A 15321-nucleotide genomic window follows, 5' to 3' on the forward strand; every position below is an offset into this window, starting at 1 on the left:
AAACAGATTTCAGGAGGGAGATTCGAATCGCCTTTAAAGCACAGGAAAAGCGGCAAAACCTCGACAATGAAGCCCTTGGCCAAAAAGGGCGTATGCGTTTTTTCCTGAATATATTCAGGAAAAAACGCATACGCCCTTTTTGGCCAACCAAGCAACCTGGAAAGGCAAATCAGCGCTACAAAGAAGTCTCGCTTCCCATCGGTCAAAAGGGCCATGCTGAATAAAGTGTCCAAACCAGAAATGCAGGACAGGCCATGGAGAAACGGGAGCCTGGCTACGCTGATGGGCGGGATGTAAATTGCCAACAGCCACTCTGGAGAAGTGTACGGTGTGTCCTGAAACCTCTAAAAAAACTCAGCTTAGAGAGCAAAGGGCACTTCCACTCATGGGCGTATAAATTGGGAAAACTAAAAATCAGCAAGACACAGGCACCCCAAAGTTTAGGGCTGCTCTGTTGACAAGAACCTCCACTTCGTTACACCTTAAATATCCCAGGAAAGAGAAAAATGGATAAAGACGTTGTGGTCCTTATGTACAATGGAATATCACTCAGCCATGAAACCAACGTCATAAGGCTAGTAGCAGCATGATGAGTGGATTTAGGTATGACGATTCTAAGTGAAATAAGTCATACAGAAAAAGACACTTATCATAGGATATCACTTATAGAGGGAATGTAAAAACCGCTACCCTTGAACTGAATTACAAAACAGAACAGAGTCCCACGTTTAGAAAACACACTATGGCTGCTTCACGGGAAAGGTGAGGTGGGGTGATGCATAAAACAAGGGTTTCAAATTAGGTCAGATACCGTTCCATAAACCCAATATGTAATAGACAAGACCTACTCCTTGATCAGTGAATTGGACTCAACACCCCCTATTCACCGCCCAAGAATATATCTGACTAGTAAGAATCTTAAAACCTATGTATTGATATCTCTCTGTAAGTGACTCAAGTGGGTGTAAAGCGGCAGAAACACAGCAGAGGAAAGCAGATATACCACATTATAAAAATCAATTACTTTTAAAAACCCGTGAAACAAAGACAGTGAAAGAGAGAGAAATTCTTACAAAATTCGTTCAGGGGCTGTGATGCCACCTGGATTGACCATATCTAGACCCACAGCTGATTGAGACATAAGGGTGGACACTCTTGGGGCTGAGAGGTTTGGTGAGGTTGGGTGAGGAAACACAGACCCTTTAAAGTAATACTGCATGGTACCCATCCCATGGGTCCCAAATCTCCAGGTTCAAGGGCATCTTCCTACATCAAAAACATGCATGAGAAACCCAGAAGATGGTACACCGTGTGATCGGGAAAGGTTTCCAAAACGCACCTCTTTTCTCATCTCCTTGTGCTCGGGTTCGCCATTCCAGCCGCTTTACTAGCAATCTCCCTCCTTGGAGAATCAGCACCTTTAACCTCCTGTTCCGTACAGGTTGCAATTTGTCCTGAGGATGAACGGGAAGAGGGGTAACCAATGAGAGACTAGCTCTAGGTATCGGGACAGGCACAGGTCACTCTATTTTCCCATCAGGAAGAAGAATTAACCACAGGCTCAGCCTGCCGCCCGGGACCAGAATAGGGCCTGAAGCAATCCTGCGCTTTTGCGGCCAGCTCCCAAGAAAGTGAGTTGAAAAATGGAGCTCAGGGGCACTGCAATTCACAAACCTGCAGACTTATAAATGATAACTCTCGTCCACAAATATATTGAGGGAAGGTAACGAAGAGGAATGGAAAGCAAGGCAGAATTGCAGGAAACAGATTTCAGGAGGGAGATTCGAATCGCCTTTAAAGCACAGGAAAAGCGGCAAAACCTCGACAATGAAGCCCTTGGCCAAAAAGGGCGTATGCGTTTTTTCCTGAATATATTCAGGAAAAAACGCATACGCCCTTTTTGGCCAACCAAGCAACCTGGAAAGGCAAATCAGCGCGACAAAGAAGTCTCGCTTCCCATCGGTCAAAAGGGCCATGCTGAATAAAGTGTCAAAACCAGAAATGCAGGACAGGCCATGGAGAAACGGGAGCCTGGCTACGCTGATGGGCGGGATGTAAATTGCCAACAGCCACTCTGGAGAAGTGTACGGTGTGTCCTGAAACCTCCAAAAAACTCAGCTTAGAGAGCATAGGGCACTTCCACTCATGGGCGTATAAATTGGGAAAACTAAAAATCAGCAAGACACAGGCACCCCAAAGTTTACGGCTGCTCTGTTGACAAGAACCTCCACTTCGTTACACCTTAAATATCCCAGGAAAGAGAAAAATGGATAAAGACGTTGTGGTCCTTATGTACAATGGAATATCACTCAGCCATGAAACCAACGTCATAAGGCTAGTAGCAGCATGATGAGTGGATTTAGGTATGACGATTCTAAGTGAAATAAGTCATACAGAAAAAGACACTTATCATAAGATATCACTTATAGAGGGAATGTAAAAACCGCTACCCTTGAACTGAATTACAAAACAGAACAGAGTCCCACGTTTAGAAAACACACTATGGCTGCTTCACGGGAAAGGTGAGGTGGGGTGATGCATAAAACAAGGGTTTCAAATTAGGTCAGATACCGTTCCATAAAGCCAATATGTAATAGACAAGACCTACTCCTTGCTCAGTGAATTGGACTCAACACCCCCTATTCACCGCCCAAGAATATATCTGACTAGTAAGAATCTTAAAACCTATGTATTGATATCTCTCTGTAAGTGACTCAAGTGGGTGTAAAGCGGCAGAAACACAGCAGAGGAAAGCAGATATACCACATTATAAAAATCAATTACTTTTAAAAACCCGTGAAACAAAGACAGTGAAAGAGAGAGAAATTCTTACAAAATTCGTTCAGGGGCTGTGATGCCACCTGGATTGACCATATCTAGACCCACAGCTGATTGAGACATAAGGGTGGACACTCTTGGGGCTGAGAGGTTTGGTGAGGTTGGGTGAGGAAACACAGACCCTTTAAAGTAATACTGCATGGTACCCATCCCATGGGTCCCAAATCTCCAGTTCAAGGGCATCTTCCTACATCAAAAACATGCATGAGAAACCCAGAAGATGGTACACCGTGTGATCGGGAAAGGTTTCCAAAACGCACCTCTTTTCTCATCTCCTTGTGCTCGGGTTCGCCATTCCAGCCGCTTTACTAGCAATCTCCCTCCTTGGAGAATCAGCACCTTTAACCTCCTGTTCCGTACAGGTTGCAATTTGTCCTGAGGATGAACGGGAAGAGGGGTAACCAATGAGAGACTAGCTCTAGGTATCGGGACAGGCACAGGTCACTCTATTTTCCCATCAGGAAGAAGAATTAACCACAGGCTCAGCCTGCCGCCCGGGACCAGAATAGGGCCTGAAGCAATCCTGCGCTTTTGCGGCCAGCTCCCAAGAAAGTGAGTTGAAAAATGGAGCTCAGGGGCACTGCAATTCACAAACCTGCAGACTTATAAATGATAACTCTCGTCCACAAATATATTGAGGGAAGGTAACGAAGAGGAATGGAAAGCAAGGCAGAATTGCAGGAAACAGATTTCAGGAGGGAGATTCGAATCGCCTTTAAAGCACAGGAAAAGCGGCAAAACCTCGACAATGAAGCCCTTGGCCAAAAAGGGCGTATGCGTTTTTTCCTGAATATATTCAGGAAAAAACGCATACGCCCTTTTTGGCCAACCAAGCAACCTGGAAAGGCAAATCAGCGCGACAAAGAAGTCTCGCTTCCCATCGGTCAAAAGGGCCATGCTGAATAAAGTGTCCAAACCAGAAATGCAGGACAGGCCATGGAGAAACGGGAGCCTGGCTACGCTGATGGGCGGGATGTAAATTGCCAACAGCCACTCTGGAGAAGTGTACGGTGTGTCCTGAAACCTCCAAAAAACTCAGCTTAGAGAGCATAGGGCACTTCCACTCATGGGCGTATAAATTGGGAAAACTAAAAATCAGCAAGACACAGGCACCCCAAAGTTTAGGGCTGCTCTGTTGACAAGAACCTCCACTTCGTTACACCTTAAATATCCCAGGAAAGAGAAAAATGGATAAAGACGTTGTGGTCCTTATGTACAATGGAATATCACTCAGCCATGAAACCAACGTCATAAGGCTAGTAGCAGCATGATGAGTGGATTTAGGTATGACGATTCTAAGTGAAATAAGTCATACAGAAAAAGACACTTATCATAAGATATCACTTATAGAGGGAATGTAAAAACCGCTACCCTTGAACTGAATTACAAAACAGAACAGAGTCCCACGTTTAGAAAACACACTATGGCTGCTTCACGGGAAAGGTGAGGTGGGGTGATGCATAAAACAAGGGTTTCAAATTAGGTCAGATACCGTTCCATAAAGCCAATATGTAATAGACAAGACCTTCTCCTTGCTCAGTGAATTGGACTCAACACCCCCTATTCACCGCCCAAGAATATATCTGACTAGTAAGAATCTTAAAACCTATGTTTTGATATCTCTCTGTAGTGAGTCAAGTGGGTGTAAAGCGGCAGAGACACAGCAGAAGAAAGCAGCTATACCACATTATAAAAATCAATTACTTTTAAAAACCCGTGAAACAAAGACAGTGAAAGAGAGAGAAATTCTTACAAAATTCGTTCAGGGGCTGTGATGCCACCTGGATTGACCATATCTAGACCCACAGCTGATTGAGACATAAGGGTGGACACTCTTGGGGCTGAGAGATTTGGTGAGGTTGGGTGAGGAAACACAGACCCTTTAAAGTAATACTGAATGGTACCCATCCCATGGGTCCCAAATCTCCAGGTTCAAGGGCCTCTTCCTACATCAAAAACATGCATGAGAAACCCAGAAGATGGTACACCGTGTGATCGGGAAAGGTTTCCAAAACGCACCTCTTTTCTCATCTCCTTGTGCTCGGGTTCGCCATTCCAGCCGCTTTACTAGCAATCTCCCTCCTTGGAGAATCAGCACCTTTAACCTCCTGTTCCGTACAGGTTGCAATTTGTCCTGAGGATGAACGGGAAGAGGGGTAACCAATGAGAGACTAGCTCTAGGTATCGGGACAGGCACAGGTCACTCTATTTTCCCATCAGGAAGAAGAATTAACCACAGGCTCAGCCTGCCGCCCGGGACAAGAATAGGGCCTGAAGCAATCCTGCGCTTTTGCGGCCAGCTCCCAAGAAAGCGAGTTGAAAAATGGAGCTCAGGGGCACTGCAATTCACAAACCTGCAGACTTATAAATGATAACTCTCGTCCACAAATATATTGAGGGAAGGTAACGAAGAGGAATGGAAAGCAAGGCAGAATTGCAGGAAACAGATTTCAGGAGGGAGATTCGAATCGCCTTTAAAGCACAGGAAAAGCGGCAAAACCTCGACAATGAAGCCCTTGGCCAAAAAGGGCGTATGCGTTTTTTCCTGAATATATTCAGGAAAAAACGCATACGCCCTTTTTGGCCAACCAAGCAACCTGGAAAGGCAAATCAGCGCTACAAAGAAGTCTCGCTTCCCATTGGTCAAAAGGGCCATGCTGAATAAAGTGTCCAAACCAGAAATGCAGGACAGGCCATGGAGAAACGGGAGCCTGGCTACGCTGATGGGCGGGATGTAAATTGCCAACAGCCACTCTGGAGAAGTGTACGGTGTGTCCTGAAACCTCTAAAAAACTCAGCTTAGAGAGCATAGGGCACTTCCACTCATGGGCGTATAAATTGGGAAAACTAAAAATCAGCAAGACACAGGCACCCCAAAGTTTAGGGCTGCTCTGTTGACAAGAACCTCCACTTCGTTACACCTTAAATATCCCAGGAAAGAGAAAAATGGATAAAGACGTTGTGGTCCTTATGTACAATGGAATATCACTCAGCCATGAAACCAACGTCATAAGGCTAGTAGCAGCATGATGAGTGGATTTAGGTATGACGATTCTAAGTGAAATAAGTCATACAGAAAAAGACACTTATCATAGGATATCACTTATAGAGGGAATGTAAAAACCGCTACCCTTGAACTGAATTACAAAACAGAACAGAGTCCCACGTTCAGAAAACACACTATGGCTGCTTCACGGGAAAGGTGAGGTGGGGTGATGCATAAAACAAGGGTTTCAAATTAGGTCAGATACCGTTCCATAAAGCCAATATGTAATAGACAAGACCTACTCCTTGCTCAGTGAATTGGACTCAACACCCCCTATTCACCGCCCAAGAATATATCTGACTAGTAAGAATCTTAAAACCTATGTTTTGATATCTCTCTGTAAGTGATTCAAGTGGGTGTAAAGCGGCAGAAACACAGCAGAGGAAAGCAGCTATACCACATTATAAAAATCAATTACTTTTAAAAACCCGTGAAACAAAGACAGTGAAAGAGAGAGAAATTCTTACAAAATTCGTTCAGGGGCTGTGATGCCACCTGGATTGACCATATCTAGACCCACAGCTGATTGAGACATAAGGGTGGACACTCTTGGGGCTGAGAGGTTTGGTGAGGTTGGGTGAGGAAACACAGACCCTTTAAAGTAATACTGCATGGTACCCATCCCATGGGTCCCAAATCTCCAGGTTCAAGGGCATCTTCCTACATCAAAAACATGCATGAGAAACCCAGAAGATGGTACACCGTGTGATCGGGAAAGGTTTCCAAAACACACCTCTTTTCTCATCTCCTTGTGCTCGGGTTCGCCATTCCAGCCGCTTTACTAGCAATCTCCCTCCTTGGAGAATCAGCACCTTTAACCTCCTGTTCCGTACAGGTTGCAATTTGTCCTGAGGATGAACGGGAAGAGGGGTAACCAATGAGAGACTAGCTCTAGGTATCGGGACAGGCACAGGTCACTCTATTTTCCCATCAGGAAGAAGAATTAACCACAGGCTCAGCCTGCCGCCCGGGACCAGAATAGGGCCTGAAGCAATCTTGCGCTTTTGCGGCCAGCTCCCAAGAAAGTGAGTTGAAAAATGGAGCTCAGGGGCACTGCAATTCACAAACCTGCAGACTTATAAATGATAACTCTCGTCCACAAATATATTGAGGGAAGGTAACGAAGAGGAATGGAAAGCAAGGCAGAATTGCAGGAAACAGATTTCAGGAGGGAGATTCGAATCGCCTTTAAAGCACAGGAAAAGCGGCAAAACCTCGACAATGAAGCCCTTGGCCAAAAAGGGCGTATGCGTTTTTTCCTGAATATATTCAGGAAAAAACGCATACGCCCTTTTTGGCCAACCAAGCAACCTGGAAAGGCAAATCAGCGCTACAAAGAAGTCTCGCTTCCCATCGGTCAAAAGGGCCATGCTGAATAAAGTGTCCAAACCAGAAATGCAGGACAGGCCATGGAGAAACGGGAGCCTGGCTACGCTGATGGGCGGGATGTAAATTGCCAACAGCCACTCTGGAGAAGTGTACGGTGTGTCCTGAAACCTCTACAAAACTCAGCTTAGAGAGCATAGGGCACTTCCACTCATGGGCGTATAAATTGGGAAAACTAAAAATCAGCAAGACACAGGCACCCCAAAGTTTAGGGCTGCTCTGTTGACAAGAACCTCCACTTCGTTACACCTTAAATATCCCAGGAAAGAGAAAAATGGATAAAGACGTTGTGGTCCTTATGTACAATGGAATATCACTCAGCCATGAAACCAACGTCATAAGGCTAGTAGCAGCATGATGAGTGGATTTAGGTATGACGATTCTAAGTGAAATAAGTCATACAGAAAAAGACACTTATCATAGGATATCACTTATAGAGGGAATGTAAAAACCGCTACCCTTGAACTGAATTACAAAAGAGAACAGAGTCCCACGTTTAGAAAACACACTATGGCTGCTTCACGGGAAAGGTGAGGTGGGGTGATGCATAAAACACGGGTTTCAAATTAGGTCAGATACCGTTCCATAAACCCAATATGTAATAGACAAGACCTACTCCTTGATCAGTGAATTGGACTCAACACCCCCTATTCACCGCCCAAGAATATATCTGACTAGTAAGAATCTTAAAACCTATGTTTTGATATCTCTCTGTAAGTGACTCAAGTGGGTGTAAAGCGGCAGAAACACAGCAGAGGAAAGCAGCTATGCCACATTATAAAAATCAATTACTTTTAAAAACCCGTGAAACAAAGACAGTGAAAGAGAGAGAAATTCTTACAAAATTCGTTCAGGGGCTGTGATGCCACCTGGATTGACCATATCTAGACCCACAGCTGATTGAGACATAAGGGTGGACACTCTTGGGGCTGAGAGGTTTGGTGAGGTTGGGTGAGGAAACACAGACCCTTTAAAGTAATACTGCATGGTACCCATCCCATGGGTCCCAAATCTCCAGGTTCAAGGGCATCTTCCTACATCAAAAACATGCATGAGAAACCCAGAAGATGGTACACCGTGTGATCGGGAAAGGTTTCCAAAACGCACCTCTTTTCTCATCTCCTTGTGCTCGGGTTCGCCATTCCAGCCGCTTTACTAGCAATCTCCCTCCTTGGAGAATCAGCACCTTTAACCTCCTGTTCCGTACAGGTTGCAATTTGTCCTGAGGATGAACGGGAAGAGGGGTAACCAATGAGAGACTAGCTCTAGGTATCGGGACAGGCACAGGTCACTCTATTTTCCCATCAGGAAGAAGAATTAACCACAGGCTCAGCCTGCCGCCCGGGACCAGAATAGGGCCTGAAGCAATCCTGCGCTTTTGCGGCCAGCTCCCAAGAAAGTGAGTTGAAAAATGGAGCTCAGGGGCACTGCAATTCACAAACCTGCAGACTTATAAATGATAACTCTCGTCCACAAATATATTGAGGGAAGGTAACGAAGAGGAATGGAAAGCAAGGCAGAATTGCAGGAAACAGATTTCAGGAGGGAGATTCGAATCGCCTTTAAAGCACAGGAAAAGCGGCAAAACCTCGACAATGAAGCCCTTGGCCAAAAAGGGCGTATGCGTTTTTTCCTGAATATATTCAGGAAAAAACGCATACGCCCTTTTTGGCCAACCAAGCAACCTGGAAAGGCAAATCAGCGCTACAAAGAAGTCTCGCTTCCCATCGGTCAAAAGGGCCATGCTGAATAAAGTGTCAAAACCAGAAATGCAGGACAGGCCATGGAGAAACGGGAGCCTGGCTACGCTGATGGGCGGGATGTAAATTGCCAACAGCCACTCTGGAGAAGTATACGGTGTGTCCTGAAACCTCCAAAAAACTCAGCTTAGAGAACATAGGGCACTTCCACTCATGGGCGTATAAATTGGGAAAACTAAAAATCAGCAAGACACAGGCACCCCAAAGTTTAGGGCTGCTCTGTTGACAAGAACCTCCACTTCGTTACACCTTAAATATCCCAGGAAAGAGAAAAATGGATAAAGACGTTGTGGTCCTTATGTACAATGGAATATCACTCAGCCATGAAACCAACGTCATAAGGCTAGTAGCAGCATGATGAGTGCATTTAGGTATGACGATTCTAAGTGAAATAAGTCATACAGAAAAAGACACTTATCATAAGATATCACTTATAGAGGGAATGTAAAAACCGCTACCCTTGAACTGAATTACAAAACAGAACAGAGTCCCACGTTTAGAAAACACACTATGGCTGCTTCACGGGAAAGGTGAGGTGGGGTGATGCATAAAACAAGGGTTTCAAATTAGGTCAGATACCGTTCCATAAACCCAATATGTAATAGACAAGACCTACTCCTTGCTCAGTGAATTGGACTCAACACCCCCTATTCACCGCCCAAGAATATATCTGACTAGTAAGAATCTTAAAACCTATGTTTTGATATCTCTCTGTAAGTGAGTCAAGTGGGTGTAAAGCGGCAGAGACACAGCAGAGGAAAGCAGCTATACCACATTATAAAAATCAATTACTTTTAAAAACCCGTGAAACAAAGACAGTGAAAGAGAGAGAAATTCTTACAAAATTCGTTCAGGGGCTGTGATGCCACCTGGATTGACCATATCTAGACCCACAGCTGATTGAGACATAAGGGTGGACACTCTTGGGGCTGAGAGGTTTGGTGAGGTTGGGTGAGGAAACACAGACCCTTTAAAGTAATACTGCATGGTACCCATCCCATGGGTCCCAAATCTCCAGGTTCAAGGGCATCTTCCTACATCAAAAACATGCATGAGAAACCCAGAAGATGGTACACCGTGTGATCGGGAAAGGTTTCCAAAACGCACCTCTTTTCTCATCTCCTTGTGCTCGGGTTCGCCATTCCAGCCGCTTTACTAGCAATCTCCCTCCTTGGAGAATCAGCACCTTTAACCTCCTGTTCCGTACAGGTTGCAATTTGTCCTGAGGATGAACGGGAAGAGGGGTAACCAATGAGAGACTAGCTCTAGGTATCGGGACAGGCACAGGTCACTCTATTTTCCCATCAGGAAGAAGAATTAACCACAGGCTCAGCCTGCCGCCCGGGACCAGAATAGGGCCTGAAGCAATCCTGCGCTTTTGCGGCCAGCTCCCAAGAAAGTGAGTTGAAAAATGGAGCTCAGGGGCACTGCAATTCACAAACCTGCAGACTTATAAATGATAACTCTCGTCCACAAATATATTGAGGGAAGGTAACGAAGAGGAATGGAAAGCAAGGCAGAATTGCAGGAAACAGATTTCAGGAGGGAGATTCGAATCGCCTTTAAAGCACAGGAAAAGCGGCAAAACCTCGACAATGAAGCCCTTGGCCAAAAAGGGCGTATGCGTTTTTTCCTGAATATATTCAGGAAAAAACGCATACGCCCTTTTTGGCCAACCAAGCAACCTGGAAAGGCAAATCAGCGCTACAAAGAAGTCTCGCTTCCCATCGGTCAAAAGGGCCATGCTGAATAAAGTGTCAAAACCAGAAATGCAGGACAGGCCATGGAGAAACGGGAGCCTGGCTACGCTGATGGGCGGGATGTAAATTGCCAACAGCCACTCTGGAGAAGTATACGGTGTGTCCTGAAACCTCCAAAAAACTCAGCTTAGAGAACATAGGGCACTTCCACTCATGGGCGTATAAATTGGGAAAACTAAAAATCAGCAAGACACAGGCACCCCAAAGTTTAGGGCTGCTCTGTTGACAAGAACCTCCACTTCGTTACACCTTAAATATCCCAGGAAAGAGAAAAATGGATAAAGACGTTGTGGTCCTTATGTACAATGGAATATCACTCAGCCATGAAACCAACGTCATAAGGCTAGTAGCAGCATGATGAGTGGATTTAGGTATGACGATTCTAAGTGAAATAAGTCATACAGAAAAAGACACTTATCATAGGATATCACTTATAGAGGGAATGTAAAAACCGCTACCCTTGAACTGAATTACAAAACAGAACAGAGTCCCACGTTTAGAAAACACACTATGGCTGCTTCACGGGAAAGGTGAGGTGGGGTGATGCATAAAACAAGGGTTTCAAATTAGGTCAGATACCGTTCCATAAACCCAATATGTAATAGACAAGACCTACTCCTTGCTCAGTGAATTGGACTCAACACCCCCTATTCACCGCCCAAGAATATATCTGACTAGTAAGAATCTTAAAACCTATGTTTTGATATCTCTCTGTAAGTGAGTCAAGTGGGTGTAAAGCGGCAGAGACACAGCAGAGGAAAGCAGCTATACCACATTATAAAAATCAATTACTTTTAAAAACCCGTGAAACAAAGACAGTGAAAGAGAGAGAAATTCTTACAAAATTCGTTCAGGGGCTGTGATGCCACCTGGATTGACCATATCTAGACCCACAGCTGATTGAGACATAAGGGTGGACACTCTTGGGGCTGAGAGGTTTGGTGAGGTTGGGTGAGGAAACACAGACCCTTTAAAGTAATACTGCATGGTACCCATCCCATGGGTCCCAAATCTCCAGGTTCAAGGGCATCTTCCTACATCAAAAACATGCATGAGAAACCCAGAAGATGGTACACCGTGTGATCGGGAAAGGTTTCCAAAACGCACCTCTTTTCTCATCTCCTTGTGCTCGGGTTCGCCATTCCAGCCGCTTTACTAGCAATCTCCCTCCTTGGAGAATCAGCACCTTTAACCTCCTGTTCCGTACAGGTTGCAATTTGTCCTGAGGATGAACGGGAAGAGGGGTAACCAATGAGAGACTAGCTCTAGGTATCGGGACAGGCACAGGTCACTCTATTTTCCCATCAGGAAGAAGAATTAACCACAGGCTCAGCCTGCCGCCCGGGACCAGAATAGGGCCTGAAGCAATCCTGCGCTTTTGCGGCCAGCTCCCAAGAAAGCGAGTTGAAAAATGGAGCTCAGGGGCACTGCAATTCACAAACCTGCAGACTTATAAATGATAACTCTCGTCCACAAATATATTGAGGGAAGGTAACGAAGAGGAATGGAAAGCAAGGCAGAATTGCAGGAAACAGATTTCAGGAGGGAGATTCGAATCGCCTTTAAAGCACAGGAAAAGCGGCAAAACCTCGACAATGAAGCCCTTGGCCAAAAAGGGCGTATGCGTTTTTTCCTGAATATATTCAGGAAAAAACGCATACGCCCTTTTTGGCCAACCAAGCAACCTGGAAAGGCAAATCAGCGCTACAAAGAAGTCTCGCTTCCCATCGGTCAAAAGGGCCATGCTGAATAAAGTGTCAAAACCAGAAATGCAGGACAGGCCATGGAGAAACGGGAGCCTGGCTACGCTGATGGGCGGGATGTAAATTGCCAACAGCCACTCTGGAGAAGTGTACGGTGTGTCCTGAAACCTCTACAAAACTCAGCTTAGAGAGCATAGGGCACTTCCACTCATGGGCGTATAAATTGGGAAAACTAAAAATCAGCAAGACACAGGCACCCCAAAGTTTACGGCTGCTCTGTTGACAAGAACCTCCACTTCGTTACACCTTAAATATCCCAGGAAAGAGAAAAATGGATAAAGACGTTGTGGTCCTTATGTACAATGGAATATCACTCAGCCATGAAACCAACGTCATAAGGCTAGTAGCAGCATGATGAGTGGATTTAGGTATGACGATTCTAAGTGAAATAAGTCATACAGAAAAAGACACTTATCATAGGATATCACTTATAGACGGAATGTAAAAACCGCTACCCTTGAACTGAATTACAAAACAGAACAGAGTCCCACGTTTAGAAAACACACTATGGCTGCTTCACGGGAAAGGTGAGGTGGGGTGATGCATAAAACAAGGGTTTCAAATTAGGTCAGATACCGTTCCATAAAGCCAATATGTAATAGACAAGACCTACTCCTTGCTCAGTGAATTGGACTCAACACCCCCTATTCACCGCCCAAGAATATATCTGACTAGTAAGAATCTTAAAACCTATGTTTTGATATCTCTCTGTAAGTGACTCAAGTGGGTGTAAAGCGGCAGAAACACAGCAGAGGAAAGCAGCTATACCACATTATAAAAATCAATTACTTTTAAAAACCCGTGAAACAAAGACAGTGAAAGAGAGAGAAATTCTTACAAAATTCGTTCAGGGGCTGTGATGCCACCTGGATTGACCATATCTAGACCCACAGCTGATTGAGACATAAGGGTGGACACTCTTGGGGCTGAGAGGTTTGGTGAGGTTGGGTGAGGAAACACAGACCCTTTAAAGTAATACTGCATGGTACCCATCCCATGGGTCCCAAATCTCCAGGTTCAAGGGCATCTTCCTACATCAAAAACATGCATGAGAAACCCAGAAGATTGTACACCGTGTGATCGGGAATGGTTTCCAAAACGCACCTCTTTTCTCATCTCCTTGTGCTCGGGTTCGCCATTCCAGCCGCTTTACTAGCAATCTCCCTCCTTGGAGAATCAGCACCTTTAACCTCCTGTTCCGTACAGGTTGCAATTTGTCCTGAGGATGAACGGGAAGAGGGGTAACCAATGAGAGACTAGCTCTAGGTATCGGGACAGGCACAGGTCACTCTATTTTCCCATCAGGAAGAAGAATTAACCACAGGCTCAGCCTGCCGCCCGGGACCAGAATAGGGCCTGAAGCAATCTTGCGCTTTTGCGGCCAGCTCCCAAGAAAGTGAGTTGAAAAATGGAGCTCAGGGGCACTGCAATTCACAAACCTGCAGACTTATAAATGATAACTCTCGTCCACAAATATATTGAGGGAAGGTAACGAAGAGGAATGGAAAGCAAGGCAGAATTGCAGGAAACAGATTTCAGGAGGGAGATTCGAATCGCCTTTAAAGCACAGGAAAAGCGGCAAAACCTCGACAATGAAGCCCTTGGCCAAAAAGGGCGTATGCGTTTTTTCCTGAATATATTCAGGAAAAAACGCATACGCCCTTTTTGGCCAACCAAGCAACCTGGAAAGGCAAATCAGCGCTACAAAGAAGTCTCGCTTCCCATCGGTCAAAAGGGCCATGCTGAATAAAGTGTCCAAACCAGAAATGCAGGACAGGCCATGGAGAAACGGGAGCCTGGCTACGCTGATGGGCGGGATGTAAATTGCCAACAGCCACTCTGGAGAAGTGTACGGTGTGTCCTGAAACCTCTAAAAAACTCAGCTTAGAGAGCAAAGGGCACTTCCACTCATGGGCGTATAAATTGGGAAAACTAAAAATCAGCAAGACACAGGCACCCCAAAGTTTAGGGCTGCTCTGTTGACAAGAACCTCCACTTCGTTACACCTTAAATATCCCAGGAAAGAGAAAAATGGATAAAGACGTTGTGGTCCTTATGTACAATGGAATATCACTCAGCCATGAAACCAACGTCATAAGGCTAGTAGCAGCATGATGAGTGGATTTAGGTATGACGATTCTAAGTGAAATAAGTCATACAGAAAAAGACACTTATCATAGGATATCACTTATAGAGGGAATGTAAAAACCGCTACCCTTGAACTGAATTACAAAACAGAACAGAGTCCCACGTTTAGAAAACACACTATGGCTGCTTCACGGGAAAGGTGAGGTGGGGTGATGCATAAAACAAGGGTTTCAAATTAGGTCAGATACCGTTCCATAAACCCAATATGTAATAGACAAGACCTACTCCTTGATCAGTGAATTGGACTCAACACCCCCTATTCACCGCCCAAGAATATATCTGACTAGTAAGAATCTTAAAACCTATGTATTGATATCTCTCTGTAAGTGACTCAAGTGGGTGTAAAGCGGCAGAAACACAGCAGAGGAAAGCAGCTAAACCACATTATAAAAATCAATTACTTTTAAAAACCCGTGAAACAAAGACAGTGAAAGAGAGAGAAATTCTTACAAAATTCGTTCAGGGGCTGTGATGCCACCTGGATTGACCATATCTAGACCCACAGCTGATTGAGACATAAGGGTGGACACTCTTGGGGCTGAGAGGTTTGGTGAGGTTGGGTGAGGAAACACAGACCCTTTAAAGTAATACTGCATGGTACCCATCCCATGGGTCCCAAA

This window comes from Balaenoptera physalus (genome assembly GCF_965194825.1).
Source record: "Balaenoptera physalus genome assembly, chromosome: 9".
Lineage (NCBI taxonomy): Eukaryota > Metazoa > Chordata > Mammalia > Artiodactyla > Balaenopteridae > Balaenoptera > Balaenoptera physalus.